This window comes from Pongo pygmaeus, chromosome 4 (assembly GCF_028885625.2).
Source record: "Pongo pygmaeus isolate AG05252 chromosome 4, NHGRI_mPonPyg2-v2.0_pri, whole genome shotgun sequence".
Lineage (NCBI taxonomy): Eukaryota > Metazoa > Chordata > Mammalia > Primates > Hominidae > Pongo > Pongo pygmaeus.
Window position 1 is genome coordinate 66,899,051 of NC_072377.2, and position 15,665 is coordinate 66,914,715.

Consider the following 15,665-nt stretch of genomic DNA (forward strand, 5'->3'; position numbering starts at 1 on the left):
AAGTTCTCTCTCTCTTTCTTTTTTTTGTGTGTGTGTGTTTTACCAGTTTACAGGATAGTTAATTAAATTACTTGATCACAGTGACACACACAGCTGGCATTGGTAGGTTTGGGAACACACATAGCCGACTCTTGGTTGGCATGCAGCTCAGCTGGCAGAAGACTGCCCAGGCTTCCCAGAGGGATGAACTGCAGCTGAGAGGCTCTGCCTGCTGTGGCAGCAGAGGAGAGACTGGATGGAGAGGAAAGGGCTTGTTAGCCAACTGGGCCAGTTGCTTGGGGGAAGCTGTCTGGGAGCATTTTTCCTGGGATATGAAAGGTGCTCCGAAGTGGTGACTGCTAGGAGCCGCCACGGGTGTTAGCTACAGAACATTCCTTCTGTGCAAGCATTCCTGCCTAGTGCTCTGAGGATGTGCGGGAAGAGAGAGCACCACATGCCTTGATTATCCCTAAGGCTGCAGAAACGACTTGTCTCTCATTTGATTGAGAGCTTCAATGTCAAGCAAGAACTAAGGTTGGGAAGGTTCTGTGACCTTGTGACTTTTCCGGTGGTCTCAGAGTATGTATGCACTTGATGTCCTTTTATGTGTATTGGTGAATAAGGGACATTTATTTAAGGTCATCACTGCCTATGTATGCTTTTGTGTAAATTAGAAAAAGCTATTCTCTTTGGATGGATGAGTTAGAAAAAGGTGCTCTCTCTGGACACATAAGCCCTCTTTTCCAGGCCAACACAGCTTCTTGGCAGAGCACACAGCTTGGCTGGTGGGGCATGAATTCAATTGCCACCTTCCTCATCTCCTCATCCAGGTGCCTTTAGGCAGTGCACAAGCTGTACAAAGGCCAGCCTTTGCAATGTTTTAATCTCTTATTAGTCCCTGGAGTTCTAGGCTGAGGGACAGGGTGCAGTAGTGCAAGTGTGGAGGATGCGTCTCTACCAGCAGCAGCAGTAGCTGCAGCTGCAGCCCTGGAAATTTGCTAGAAATGTAAATTCATGGGTGCTGCCCCAGAACTGCTGAATCAGAATCCCTGGGGATAGGGCCCAGGCATCTGTGTTTTAGGGTTCCCCCTAGGTAAGTCTCATGCTTGCCAAGGTTGAGAAACACCGCAGTCCCTGAGCCTGACTAAAACTGCGAGCACAGTGGAGCCTTCCCAGTTGGTGGGTTTGGGTCCATCTCAGCCTCGTTCCCCTGGCCCCTGGGAGCTCCCACTTGTGCTGGACATGACTTGTGAATATCACCACTGGGCTTGCCTCAACAAGCACAGCCCCTGCATTTCTCATGACATTTTTACTTCGTGGGAATGAGGAAAACTATTCACTTCCTGGAGCAGAGAAGTCTGACTAACCCTAGGCAGAGCAGGGCCTCACGATCTAGAGGGTTGAGTGACCCTCAGAGTTGGGTGGAGAGGACACAGGAGTCTGAGTGAGAGTGTTTAGGAATGCGGGGAAGCAAATTCTCACACCATGGGCTAGTGCATCCTGCTGCTGGTGTCCTTGAACAAAAGCAGAGGCTTGGGGGATGTTCAGTCCTTGCTTCCCCAAAGAAAACAGCTTCTTTATTCTCTAGGACCAGACTGATGTCCTTGTGAGCCCAAGACCATCTCTCCCACCCCATCCCATTCCTCTGAGCAGCACAGATAAAACGTGTTTTGTCAGTGCTCTCTCTGTCCTGCTCATTTTAAACTGTCTTCGTCTTGTAGACATTTTATTTCTTTCAAGTTTGAGCCTCTCTGGAGGCTGCTTCGTCTTTCTGCTTCCTTCTTTCTGAAACGGCGTGGAGGTGGGGAATGGAATTGTGGCCATTCATCAGCTCAGTGTCTTGAGGATGATGATCAGGATTATGCAGGCAGAATAATGCCTCCCAGAGGCAGAGAGACCAAGGGTGGAGTTTAGACCACCAGAAATCTGTGTTAAAAACTCAGTGAGGTCTAGTGCACACTTTAGTATTTAAAGCAATAGGAATTAGCGGCACAAAAAGCAAAGCAAAACAAAACAAAACTCTTTAAATGTGAAAAGAGGAAGAATTGGGCCAGCTTTGTTCTCCTTTCAAGCTCCTGTGAAAAGAACTTTGAAAGGAGTTGATTACATTGCAGAAATTGAGAGAATTTCCCTACCCTCCCAAAGTGCTGGGCTCAGCCCACATACCCCCAGAAGGTGCTGAGACCCTAGTGTCCACCAGGGAGCACTGAATCCTGTGCTGGACAGAGTGTTTTGTTATTAGAGAGCCCCGGATTCAACAAGGACCACCATTTACATACTTACTGTGTGACCTTGATTGAGTTTCTTAACTTCTCTGAGCCTATCAGTCAAATTTGACAAGTTACTACATGGTAATATCAAATAGGTACATGGTACAGAGGCAGTGTAAGAATTAAGAGGATGGAGCGAGGTGCTGGCACCAAGTAGGCATTCAAATGTTAGCTCCTTTCCTCCACTAATCACTTGTCTACACAACATTCCTTATGTTATGTTATGTCATGTTATGTTACTCTGTGGGGAGGTCTAGTGAGTGATGGTTAAGAGTTGGTGCTTGCAGTGAATAAGGCTGGAATTCTGGCTCCCCGTTTTTCCAGCAGTGTGAACGGGGGTGAGTTGCTTAGTTTCTGTAACCCTCAGTATCTTCCTTTGTAAGAGCAGAGGTCACCTTAGCACTTATCTTTTTTTTTTTTTTTTTTTTTTTGAGACGCAGTCTCGTTCTTTAGCCCAGGCTGGAGTGCAGTGGCGTGATTTCCGCTCATTGCAAACTCCGCCTCCCAGGTTCACGCCATTCTCCTGCCTCAGCCTCTCGAGCAGCTGGGACTACAGGTGCCCGCCTACTTTTTGGTATTTTTAGTAGAGACGGGGTTTCACCGTGTTAGCCAGGATGGTCTCGAGCTCCTGACCTCTTGATCCACCCACCTCGGCCTCCCAAAGTGCTGAGATTACAGAGCACTTATCTTGAACAATAGTTGAGAGGATAAGATAATGTGTACAGAACTGTGCTTAGAACAGTGACTGGCACATAGTTATATATGAAAGCTACTAAGATAATGATTGTATGTAAGCATGGAATGCTTCAGTTGTCATGCATGGAGAGGCTGTTCCAGGTCCTTTGTTGGGTGCCAAGGACACAAAGAACCAAGGAGCCACAGTTCGGGGCTGTGAGGATCATCCAGTCTAGTTGTGGAGACAGAAAGTTAGGCAGGTGTTTCTTTCATCTTGCAGCAGGTGAATGATGACAGCTGCAGGCCAGGCCAGAGCACACAGGAGAGTGCGCAGCAGCGGGAGGCAGGGATGCAATGGAGGGACCGGGTGGGAATGACGGTCCAGGCAAGGCCGGTGCAGAGGCGCAGGCTGGGAGGCTGGAGTGAGCAAAGCAAGTCGCAGGCGTTGGTGGCTGGGAACACAGTTGGAGACCCTGGAACCCATCCAGAGCTGAGGCAGAAGAGGCAAGGGGGAAGGTGAGCTGGATTATCAACTTCAACCAGCAACCATTTTTGTCTATATCCTGAGCCCCAACAGCAGTGCCTGGCACTTGGAAAACAATAAATAATTGGTTGACTAAAGGAAAGTGAAAGAAGAGGTTACAATGGAGGCAAGAAGAGATAATGACCCCAGTAACACCTGTGAGAGAGCCAGAGAGGGGAGGCCCTGAGCAATGGGTGGAGGTGGTGCCCAGCCTCCCCTCTGACAGGAGGCGGGAGATGAGGGTATGTGGGAAACACACCTGTGGGGCGGTGGTGAGGGTGGGGGAGGAGGAGCTGATGAGGGCCTGCCTCAGCCCTTGGCGAGCTGGGAGGTGGAGCCACCGCCCTGCTGGGGATGAAGGATAGCGATGGAGGGGAGCGCCCTGGGGGAACGCCTCCATTTTGAGTTGGCGGTGACGAGGAATGGGAAGAGAGCTCCCAGGGACTGGGAGGCATGACTGAAGGGCCAGAACAGGTGGACGCTGGAGTTGGGGGGGGGGGGGGCACCATTGGCGCCACACGGTGGCACTTTTCTCTCGCATACCTCACCTGGCTGGTGTGGGCGCAAGGAAGGGGACTGGGGGTCCATCAGAGCTTACTGTGGCACCGGGCCAGTGTGATGGAGCAAGCAACAGGCCACGGGGCCTCGGATGGGGAGGGAAAAGCAGAGAGAAAGGACCCAGCCACTTCCGAGAGGAAGGAGGTCAGGAGGCTAGGAGGCTGAGGCCAGAACAGCAACAATGGGGGTTCTATTTCCTCTCACAGATGGAGGTTTCTTGCCTTCGCTGGAATTCTTCCCCTACCACCATCTCTGTATGTACAATTTTCTCATCCTTCAAGGCTTCACTCAAATGTCATTTGAACTTCTCAGAGCTAAAATTGCTCCCTCTGTTGAACTCCTATCTTCCTTAGGGCTGTAATTATTTGCCCATCTCATTCTCATCTTTCTCATGTACGCTCCTGAGGACCACCTCGGGTTTCAACTCCACTGCCCCCACGGACGCTGCTGAACTGCTTCTTGTGCAGGGCAGGTAAATATTTGTGACATGAAACCATCACTTCTAACAGAATCAATTCTATGCCTGATTGATGTTCCCTTAGAATTAAAAAAATAATTCTATCTGTATATTCTCTTTCTGTAGAAAGGCAATGTTGCATGAGAGAAAGCATATACATTTTGAATCAGGGAAACGTGGCTTTCCTTATTGGGATAATGCACTGATGTCCTAGTGACCAGAAATGATATGTAAATTAGCAAGGCATGCACTTGTGCATATCATAACAGATCACAAAAAGACACCCCTTGCTTTGGGATGGTACAGACGCCACAAAGACAAAGAATTTGCGAGTGGATTTCAGTCCTCACGTGCCTTGCAGCCAGACACCTTTATGCAGAGCACATCTGTAAATTGTGGCCTCCGTAAAATATCTGGCATACAGTAGGTATTAAATAAAAGTAGCAATTATATTTATAGTTATTATTAGTACATCATTATTATTATTATATACAGTACCCACCTGGCATTGCATGCAGACAGATCCTTGGATTAATATTCCTCTGCAGTTGAAGTTTTTCTATTTTAAAGATTTAAATCATAGGCACACAGTAGCACAGTCTGTCTTGAAGAAGAAAAATGAAAGGCTGTAGTAAATGATGCTATTAGAATTATACTTTCCTCATTATAGAAGTAATATGACCCTGCTTTGGGGCTCCAAGCTCTCACTGATGCTGAAATTTAAAAGACAGGGTCTAGACCAGAACCCCAGAGTAAAAGGAGTGATTGTAGGAAGTCATATAAATGGATTTGATCTCTTGTTAGTGGTCCGTATTCTCTTGGTAGAGCTAGAGAAGTCAACTTATTATCAATAAAAAAGAATAAACACTTTATAGGAAGCTATTTTCTCTGTCACAAAATGTTTTATATGCCTGTCAATAATTGTAACTGTTAAATATGACATATTGATGAATACAGTGGTACAAAAGGATGCTTTTTTTCTGATTAGGGTGGAAAGATTTTATAGTCTTTATTTTATGGATGGAAGTAATCCAACTCACAAACTTCAGCTATCTATAATCTTCTATGGGAAGGCAATAAAAGAAAAAGAAGAAAAAGAAAATTCTGAAAGGAGCTCTTTCAGCTAAGAGCCCAAGCCTGTGGAACTTGCCCTTCTCACAACTGGCTCCTACGGCTGCCTGGTGGACCTCAGAACCATTGCAGCCCTTGGTTCTTTGTCAGACCTGCGGGTAGGGTACACATAGTGACTGTATGGTTGAGGGGCCCATCCTCCTGGGCACCGGCATTTGTCTCTTACTCGCTCATGGAGATAAACTTGGCTGTCTACTTGACCAGAAGTGGCAGTTGGAATGTCTATGGGTGAGAACAGAGAAAGCCAGAGATTCCTGCATTTGATTGTTAGAAAGACAGAGAGAACCACGTCTCGTTCTCTCTACAGAAAAGTTGTAAGAACAGTGCAACAAACAACCATTGATCCTTCTGGTGGATCCACTGGCTGTTACTATTTTGCCACATTTATTTTCTCTGTAAATGTCCCTATACACATACATATATACATTTTTATTATTATTTGCTAAGCCATTTGAGAATAAGTTGCAGACATCGCAACCTTTACTTCCAAATACTCAGCATGTATCTCCTAAGAACGAGGGTGTTCTCTTAGAAAATCACAATGCAATAATCGAGTTCTTGACCTTGTACATGGATGCAATACTATGATCTATCTTGCAGTCCTCTTCAGTCTCCTTTAGTCTAGAACAGTTCCCCAGTCTGGCTTTGTTTTTGGCAACACTGACATTTCTGAAGGGTAGAGATGTTGTTTTGTAGAAGCCTTTTCAGGTTGGGTTTGCCTGGTATTTCCTCACGATTTGATTCAGGTTGTGCATGTTTTGGCAGGAATATCACAGAAGTGCTGTTCTATCCTCTTCACTACATCATATTAGGAAGCACGTGATGTCAGTTTGTCCCATTAGTGGTGATATTAAGTTTGATCTTATGGTTTAAGTGGTATTTACCAGATTGCTTCACTGCAATGTACCCGGTACCCCTTTGGAATTAATGAATAATTTGCAGGGAGACAGCAAACGAGTTTTAAACTAAAAACACTTTCACAGTTGAATAGTGTTGATCACACTTTAGAAACTCAAGCCCAATGCTGCTGTTGGCAAGAGGAAGTTATAAAAATAAAAGTCTTCTCCCTCTTCAAAACTAGAAAAAGAAAAGTACTTTCAGGAGAAGGAAAAAGCTTTTCCCTTTTTAAATTTGGAAGTCAGAAAACACAGAGAGGGCTATGGGTAAAAACAGGCGAAAAAATGGGAACTGAATTAAAATACTTCTGACTTCTGGCGCTCACCCAGAGTAAATGAACAGTGTGCATGCACTCTGAAAAGATAGAAAATGCCATATATATATATTTATATTTGATGTGATGGGTGCAGAGTGGTGGTTGCTCCCAGCCAGGTCATTTCAATAACAACAGGAGACCATAGTTACTGCTGAATGGCATCTTTCAGGCTGAAGAGCTTCCGCAGTCTCTCCACTTCCATACTGATTAGAAGTGCTTGAGATACATCATAACAGTGTCAGTGCAGTGTTTATGGGGGAAATTGTCGCTGTCTCTCGCTTGTGGAAGGTGACATAATGGGATTTCTTCCCTTTGTCCTGGTGACAGGATGATGAGCACTGTCTGGGCTCCAGTTCGGCGGGCTTTGCCATTCAGGCATCCGGCGCAGCTGACAAGCCCGAGGATCGATGGAGAAGGTGAGTCCTGTCACTTGGGGGGAAGGGGGAGGTTCAGCAGATGGTGGGGAGCCAGTGGGTGCCCCCAAATTCCTGTGTGAAAGAACACTTAGAAATGCTGGTCGACTGAACGAAAGTGGGCGGGGCTAGACACCAAAGTTGGGGGCAGGGAAGCGGCTCCAGTCTGTTTCCTGGGAGGTTTCTGAGGCTCTGGGCCCAGAAGATTTAGGAGATTGGTACCCAAGGTGCCTTTTTCAGGGTTGGTGTCTAGGTACAGATTCAAAGCATCTTTACCCCTTGTCAATTCCTCCCCTACTCCCCAACCCCAAGTCACTGACATGATTTGTCTGTGTATTAATATTGTGTTTTGTTCCAGAAAGGTTTTAAGAAGTGTTGGTGTGATATATTATTAATAGCATTGAGCTGCACATTTCACTTGAGACAAATTAAACAATGTGTACTGGAGTGAGGGGTATGTGGAGGGAGGGAAAGAGAGAGAGAGACAGAGATCCCTTCATTCACCTTGTCATTTTTCCCAAGTGAACTAGACCATCTCTACTAGTACCACAGGAAAAGGGATGACATAGCAGTAAAACAAACTGGAATAAAATTAGTTCACTGCGAGTGCTTAGGTCCTGGTTATTTCAGGAATTTTAAAAGATGATTTTGTGATTGCCAACCTCTGCCTTGATTATTTTGATTACGGCAGAAGCTTCTGAATGGTCTCCCTGGCCAGACTTATACTTTCTAGTCCACTTTCTAACTTGCCGCCAGAGTGAGATTTCAAGCACAAAGACCTGGACAGACAAGTCCTCACATGAACATTTCATGACAGCCTATTACTGTCTAAAGACAAAACTCCCTGTGATGATTTGTAGTAATAATAATACTAGCAGCATAGGACTAACATTATTATTATGATCCTACATTTATTGAGCCCATGCTATGTGCCAGGTACTGTACTAAGTGCACATATTATTTAATAAATCCCTTATAACAACCCTATGAAGTAGTTACTATTAGGTATTCCCATTTAACATGAGAAACTGAGGCTCAGGAAGTTAAGTGACTTGCCCAAGGTCACGCAGCTAGCAGGTTGTTGAGCAATGTCTGGATGAGTTTAATTCCAGAGTCTACACTGATCTCCTTAAGTCATGCTTTGCCACCCGGAGGTCGAGTGTCTCCTGGCCTTTGCATAGAGCAATGCTGATAATAGCTAATATTTAGTGGGCATTGAATATGGATGAGGTACTGTTTTTGCACTGATTTGACACTGATATACATAATCAAACCTTGCAACAACCTGGTGTTTGAGGGAAGTGCTGTTATGATCATCTTTCCATTTTACAGATGGGGAAACTAAGGCACACACTGTCCTGCAGGTGATAAGTGGCAGGCCAGGCTTCAAACCCAGGCAGTCTAGAATCAGAGACTGCCCTCCTCATCATCCACCATACCTGGCTTCAGGTGTCCAGAGCCAGGTGTCTACACATGCTGGTGTCTTTCAAGGGATGTCTCTGTTAACAAAAATAAAGTGATATTTGGAAACCTATAAACTGGCAGGGCCCACCAGCTGTCATCTGGTTCTGTCCCCTGAGCCAAATCAAGTTCACCCCTGGTTTTTTGAAAACAGCTAACAGGCTCTGTGGGTGTTAAGCATCCCCCGGGGACAGGGATTCTGCACCTCTCTTGGTTGCCTACCCCAGTGTTTTATCACCTCAGGATGCCACCAGCCAGATGCCTTCAAGGTCTCTCAGCTGGAAAAATGACTATGAATAAAATAAATGAAGCTTTCAGTGATGGAAGCTCCTGATGGAGCTGACAATGGGGTATTTCCCAGCATCTGTCTCCTGCCACTTGGAGATCATCTTTTTATTGCCCAAAGATACTGCTACTGTTTTGTCACTGGCCACTAACCGGCTGGCCGCTCAGGTACTGGAGTCCAGAGCTGCCTCATTATTCAGTGCCTTCAATGTCACACCCCAGACTGCAATACATTATCATTCAAATGAGCCAGCCACAATGGAAGAAAAAAATATGCAAGCTGATTTTTCTCCAACGTCCTTTTCCCAGCACTCCCTAATTACAGCCGGCAGTTGATTGGGACAGTTGAACATGGAGGCTGATGGGGCCAGCCATGGTGTTGCCATCTAAGCAAAACACAAACAATACATAAACTCTCTGTATGCATTAGGTAAGCAGGATTTTATTCACAGCTCAGTGGTGTAACAATGCTCTGAATTTATCAATGGTCTGTTATAGCATTTCTCTTTTTGGTTCCATATTTTTGGTTCTTTCTCTCATTTAAAAAATCTGATACATTAGTGACCTTGGCTTATCCCTGTTTCCTGTTTGCCTTGTGTTTCAAAGTGGTTTCATGATGGCTTTTTTCCTATCAAATGCTCAATATTTTTCCAAGGATGAATGAGCTCCCATGCTGTATTCTCTGTGTGTTCATTCATTCATTCATTCATTCAGATAATTAATATTTATTGAACACTTACTAAGTGCTAGAACACTGTGCTGGGTGCTGGGGATATAAAACAGACATTACCCCTGCTTACGTAGCTTTAAAAACTAGTGACAGTGCTGGGTATTTAACAAACACTCACATAAATACGCTTTTGCAAATTATGATAAATGCACTAAAGAAAAAGAAGAGAATGCTCATATTCTTGCATGCAATCTAAGTGTATAAGAGGAATACTGGTCCTCAACACTAATAACGGACACAAAAGATACCTAGTATTCTCCAAATAATATTTTTCTTAGGGTACACTCCTCATACCTTAAAAAAAAGTATTAATTTTCAAAGTGGTCTATGTTTTTCTGAGGGAGAATTGGATTATTCATGAAGTTCTTTGACCTCCACAATAATCTCATCAGTTTTCTCTAACCCATTTCATCAGCTTTGATTACTGCTGTGTGATGTTCTGTGTCTCACTGGTGATATTTAGAGCTTGGGGTAGTCAAGTGTTCAGCATGAGGAAGACAGCCTTCCTGTACTCTCATTTGGCAATTTTTTTCTTTTGGTTTTCCCTATGTTCCAGACACTGTCCAATTCAGCTTTCTGTCCTCATCACCTGACACACAGAGTTCACCATCAATGAGCTCAGATAATCTTTAATACATTGTGATGAGCGCTATTGTTTATTCACTAGACAAATATTTATTCAGCATCTGCTTCATGGTCTTGCTGCGCCCTGGAGATCTAGGGGTGAAATGGGTCGAGTCTCTCCTCTCCCAGACCTTAAGATGCACTGAAACGTATCGTGCAATTACACTAAGGCAAGAAACGTGCTATGACGGGGGAGGCCAGGGGATAGAAAGGGGGCACTTGGACTTGGGGTGGGGGACCAGGGAAAAGTTGTGAAGGAGATGACACCTTAGCTAAATGAAGAGTGTGTGGCTGTGGCCAGGAATAGGGGTGGGGGGAGGAAGAGAGCAGCAGATCTGGAAGTAAGAGAGAAAACCGGATGCCTTTTAAGAATTGAAAATTCTGTGGTTGGAGAATGAGCTGTTGTAACAGATGAGGCTGAAGAGGTAGGGAGGGGTTGGGAATGACTTTCAAGGCCCTGGTAAGGGATCTGATGGTGGAAGGGAGAAGAGAGATCAGGTTTGCTTGTAAGACTGTGTCCTGGGGCTAAGTTGAAGGTGCCAAGAGTTGTTGGGGACCTGTTGCAGGGGTCCACACAGAAGTGGTACAGTGGGGATGGAAGGGCATCAACTTAGAGACATTTGTGAGAAGGAGTCAACCAGACTGAGGGTCTTCTGTGAAATGTGAGAGATGAGGGTGAAGGAAGAGGCCACTGAGGAGGCGGGAAGGGGACAGAGGTAAGGATGTCATCTTTGGACCATGCCTTGCTTTTTTAACTTCTTTTTTTTTTTTTGAGACAAGGTCTGGTTTTATCGCCCAGGCTGGAGTGCAGTGGCGCAATCTCTGCTCACTGCAACCTCTGCTTCCCAGGCTCAAGCGATCCTCCCACCTCAGCCTCCCTAGTAGCTGGGACTACAGGCGTGCACAACCACACCCAGCTAATTTTTGTGGTTTTTATAGAGATGTGGTTTTGCCATATTGCCCAGGCTGGTCTCGAGCTCATGAGCAGAAGCCATCTGACTGCCTTGGCCTCCCAAAGTGCTGGGATTATAGGCGTGAGCCACTGTGCCCAGACACTTTTTCCACTTCTTACAGGAGCACATGCAGAGCTCAGCTGCTGTTTTGCTGTTTTCCTTTTAGAATCTTCAGTCTTCTGCAGCATAATTCATACAACTAGTCTCTTGTTGATGGAAAATTAGGTTGGTTCATTTTTTACTATTATAAACCATGCCATTGGGAATCTATGGCCTCAGGGGAATTTCTAATAGTGGAATTTCTGGGTCAGAGGGGTTAAGAGACTCACCAATGTCTCCCAGCCAGTGAGTGGCAGAGCTGCTATTCCAATTCTGTTGGAAGGACTAGGTCCGTGGTCTTTCAACTCTGCTGTGCTGTGCCCTCCCAGGCTGAGCAACTGGGACCTTTGAATCTCAATGTTCTTCTCTTGTGGAGGGAGGACCAGCTGGCTGCAGGGCTTGGGAAGTCACTTGGAGAACTTCTTAAACATGCAGCTTGCTGCACCTTCAGCATCAGAATCTCTGGAGACAAGCTTGGAAACTGCCATCTTAAATTATGTCCCTGACACTTAAGCAGCCAGTTGATCTTGATCCTGAGTCCTGTACTGAAACCACTGGCCCCTTCTCAGAGATCTCCAGCTATAAATCTCAGGGTTCAGAACAGTCAGTCCAAAAACAGCATTGCCTTCTGTATCAGTTCCTCCAGAAAGTCAGAGGAGAAGATGGGAATGAGGACCCCTCTCCCATGGCATCCTGTGACACCATGCTGCATAAAGAAGCTCAAATGCCCAGATGTTCCTCTATCTCATGGGCCAGGAGGTAGGAAGTTATGGTGTGGGCTGCCATCCTACTCTATCCCATCCCTCTGCCCCCTGGTAAGGCAGTGTGCTCATGCTTGGGCCAAATTCTTACCTGTGATTAGCAGATCAGCAGTGGGCCTATTCAATGCCATATCTAGCACACACGAAGGTGCCTTTGACCAGGAAACACTTCACTACAAGTAGAAAGAGTCCCAAGATAGAGGTATTTCCTTCCCCTCAGCCTGGGAAGCCACTGCCTGGGTTGTGCCATCCCACACTGTTTACCTCTGGATTTACAGTCTACCAGCTCCATGTTGGAATCACCTGGGGCCGACTGGAAAAGTCCAGATGCTGAGCTCCCACCCAGAGATTCTGATTGAATTGGTCTGGGGGGGGGGGGCAGGGAAAAGTTCCCTCAAGTGACTCTAATGTTCAGCCAGCTTTGGGAACCACTGTGCTAGGTCTTGTGTCCTCTCTCTTGGGGCAAGGTGGGCTATAGCTTCCCTGGCTTCTGTGGGACTGGCCCAGCCTAGCACTGATGTGGGCATGGCCATGGCCCATAGATCGCCTCCTGGGCAGGCAGACAACAGAATGGGGTCAGCTCTGAGACTCTGGCTGCTCCCAGAGCCCATTCTGGAGGAGGTATGTCCGTGCAGACCAGGATGGCCCCCGGCTCCCTCAGTGCCCACACTACCTGCTAGCACAGCTTGCATGCAGCTTGGCCTCCGTACTCACAGGCAACAACCCCTTTTCCTTTTCTGAAATTAGAAAATGTGTAACAAGCACTTGCACTGGTTTCTGTTAGCTACGGAGCAGTGTGATGCACCAGCAGTGTTGCTCATGATTTACGAGTAAAAAAAATGGTTAGGTGAAAAAGTAGCTTTGTCCCCAGAGGGCTCTGTGAAGTGGCACTATTAATTTGGAAACATTAGCCACCATGTTCTGGGCACCCCTACCTTGACTTTGTGTCATAGCTGATGACAGAAATAACAATCAATTGCTGAGTATGTGCCACCATGACCACCTGTCTCATCTCTCTAGACCTCCGTGTTTATCCATCTATAAAATAAAGAGTTGTGCTTTTTTTTTTTTTTTTTTTGAGATTTTTCTGCTTTTGGTATCCTGTGCATCTCTGAAGGGTAATTAAGTCAACACTGATGATCCTTGGACTGCCCTTCTCATTGGAAGACTATTAGTCACAAATAGCATAAGAACTCAGGAAACATTGAAGCTGAAAGTCAGAAATACTGACTTCTACTAGAAACATATTCAACTCAACCTTTTTGCCATCCCCAGTATGCCAAACAGAGAATGTGAGGGAAGATGCCTTTAAATGTGCATTTCTGACCGGGCGCGGTGGCTCACACCTGTAACCCCAGCACTTTGGGAGGCCGAGGTGGGTGAATCACTTGAGGTCAGGAGTTTGAGACAAGCCTGGCAAACATGATGAAACCCTGTCTCTACTAAAAATAGAAAAAATTAGCTGGGTGTGACGGCACAGCCTGTAATCCCAGCTACTCTGGAGACTGAGGCAGGAGAATAGCTTGAACCTGGGAGGTGGAGGTTGCATGAGCCGAGATTGTGCCACTGCACTCCAGCCTGGGTGACAGAGCGAGACTCCGTTTCAAAAATAAGTAAATAAATGAAAATAAAAATAAATGTGCATTTTCACTACTCTGGAATGAGGAGTTTTTGCAGGGGAACAAGTGCCCCAAAGCCCCAGCTGTCCAGGGGATATAGCGTTCCAAGGGGGGCTCCATGGAGCAGAGGAGTCAGCCTCTATGTTTGGCAGCTGTGGGCCCTGGCTGAGAAAGAGGCTGAGGGGAGGCCTCTAGAGGAAAGGGAGAGTGCCCAACTGGCCGGGACATTTGTGTTCCGTAGCCCTTGAATAGATTTTTATCATGGCCTGGCTGGCTCTCTGCCCTCTCAAACCCGAGTGGCAGCTGAGCTGGGAACTCCACGCCTGTACACTCAGCTAGCTCCAGGCTGCTCTGGGGCTGATCCTGGGCTTAGAGGAGTGGGTGAGTAGCTCTCAGCAGATCAGCACTGAGTCTGGCTGTGGGTCCACTCTGGCCTTTCCTCCTGGATTTGGCTCTGATCTCAATTAATGTGCTCTAAGCTGCAATTAATAGAGAACCTCACTGATATTGGTTCTAATAAAGAATACATATGATCTTACATAACTTGATGATCCAGTTGGATAGATACCAGGCTTGGCTGTTTGTTAGAGTAATGACATAATGAAAGACCCATGTACTTTGTGCTTCATCCCTTTGCCATCTTTGATATTAACTTCTTCATCTGGCTGGTAGCAAGATAGTTGTTGCTGTTCCAGGCATCACATGTGGATGTGATGATATCCAAAGGAAGAGAGACTGTCCCTTTCTCTGGCTTTCTCTTAAGAGGGAGGAAATTTTCTTTCACGTCTCATAGGCTCTGGTTCAGTCACATGTCCGTTGGGATTGCTTGATTGGCTTAGATTAATCATCTGTGGTAGAATGGATTGGAAGAGTCAACCCAATGTTTACCATTATTTCTAGTGTATCTGTTTTCTTGCTTGATAGTGTGAACTGGTTTTCTTGTTTTTTTTTGGCTCCGTCATCTTCCTCTTTAGCTATTTGCCATTTATCTCTCTTTACCTTCCAGTTCCATTGTTAAAAGCCCCCTCTGAATTTATTGCAGGTGGACACGCCAAATCTAGACTCTATGGAGTCCAGGAATGACAACAATCTCATCTTGTCCATTGTTCCTCTTGGCCTGATCCATCTACCTCCAATTCAGACAGTCTTTTCTCCTGACCCATGCCCACTGACTTCAGGGTAGATGGAACTGAGCTGTTACCAGTGGTAGAATTGTGAACAGCATACAGGAGAGACCCTCAAAACCTAACCTGGGAGTCTGCCAGCAGGCAACCCTGTGGTTAGAGGAAGTTGTATTCTTTTGTGTATACATGTGCATGCATGCAGATACATGTGTGAGCATGCACACAGTGAGCATGGGCTGTGGTGTGCACCCAATTAGACCCAACTGGACCTGTGTACATACCTATCTTCTTTGTCATGCCTGGCTTTGTTGGTCTCCCAGATTCCCAGGCAACTCTTGCTATGTTCTGCAAAGGTTTTGGGGTTGCTCTTTTAAGAAATGAAATTGCCTTCCAGATGCTTCTTTCACTTATTTTTTTTCCTCCACTTGACAGAACTGCCTAAACTTCCTATTCAGGGGCTCTAAAGAGAAGTGTATCATTTCATGCTCCCTTGTTTAGCTTTTCCAAATCTAAAGCCAAAGCTGGCACAGCCACTGATTAACAGAAATCAAAAGCAAAGGCTGGGCTTTTGATGGGAAAAATGCTACATTAGAGAGGGCTGGTTGTTTTACAATTGCAGGGTAAGGTCCATAATATTACCCACCACTGAATGGCCATTAGATTGCAAATTACTGGTCACTTTGCTGGACGGCTCAGTCATCATGTAATCATGATCATAATATCCCCCTGTAATGGTCAAGCCCAGGCACCTACCAGGAGTCTGGTTGCTGAGGCGCCAAATTGCTGGGCT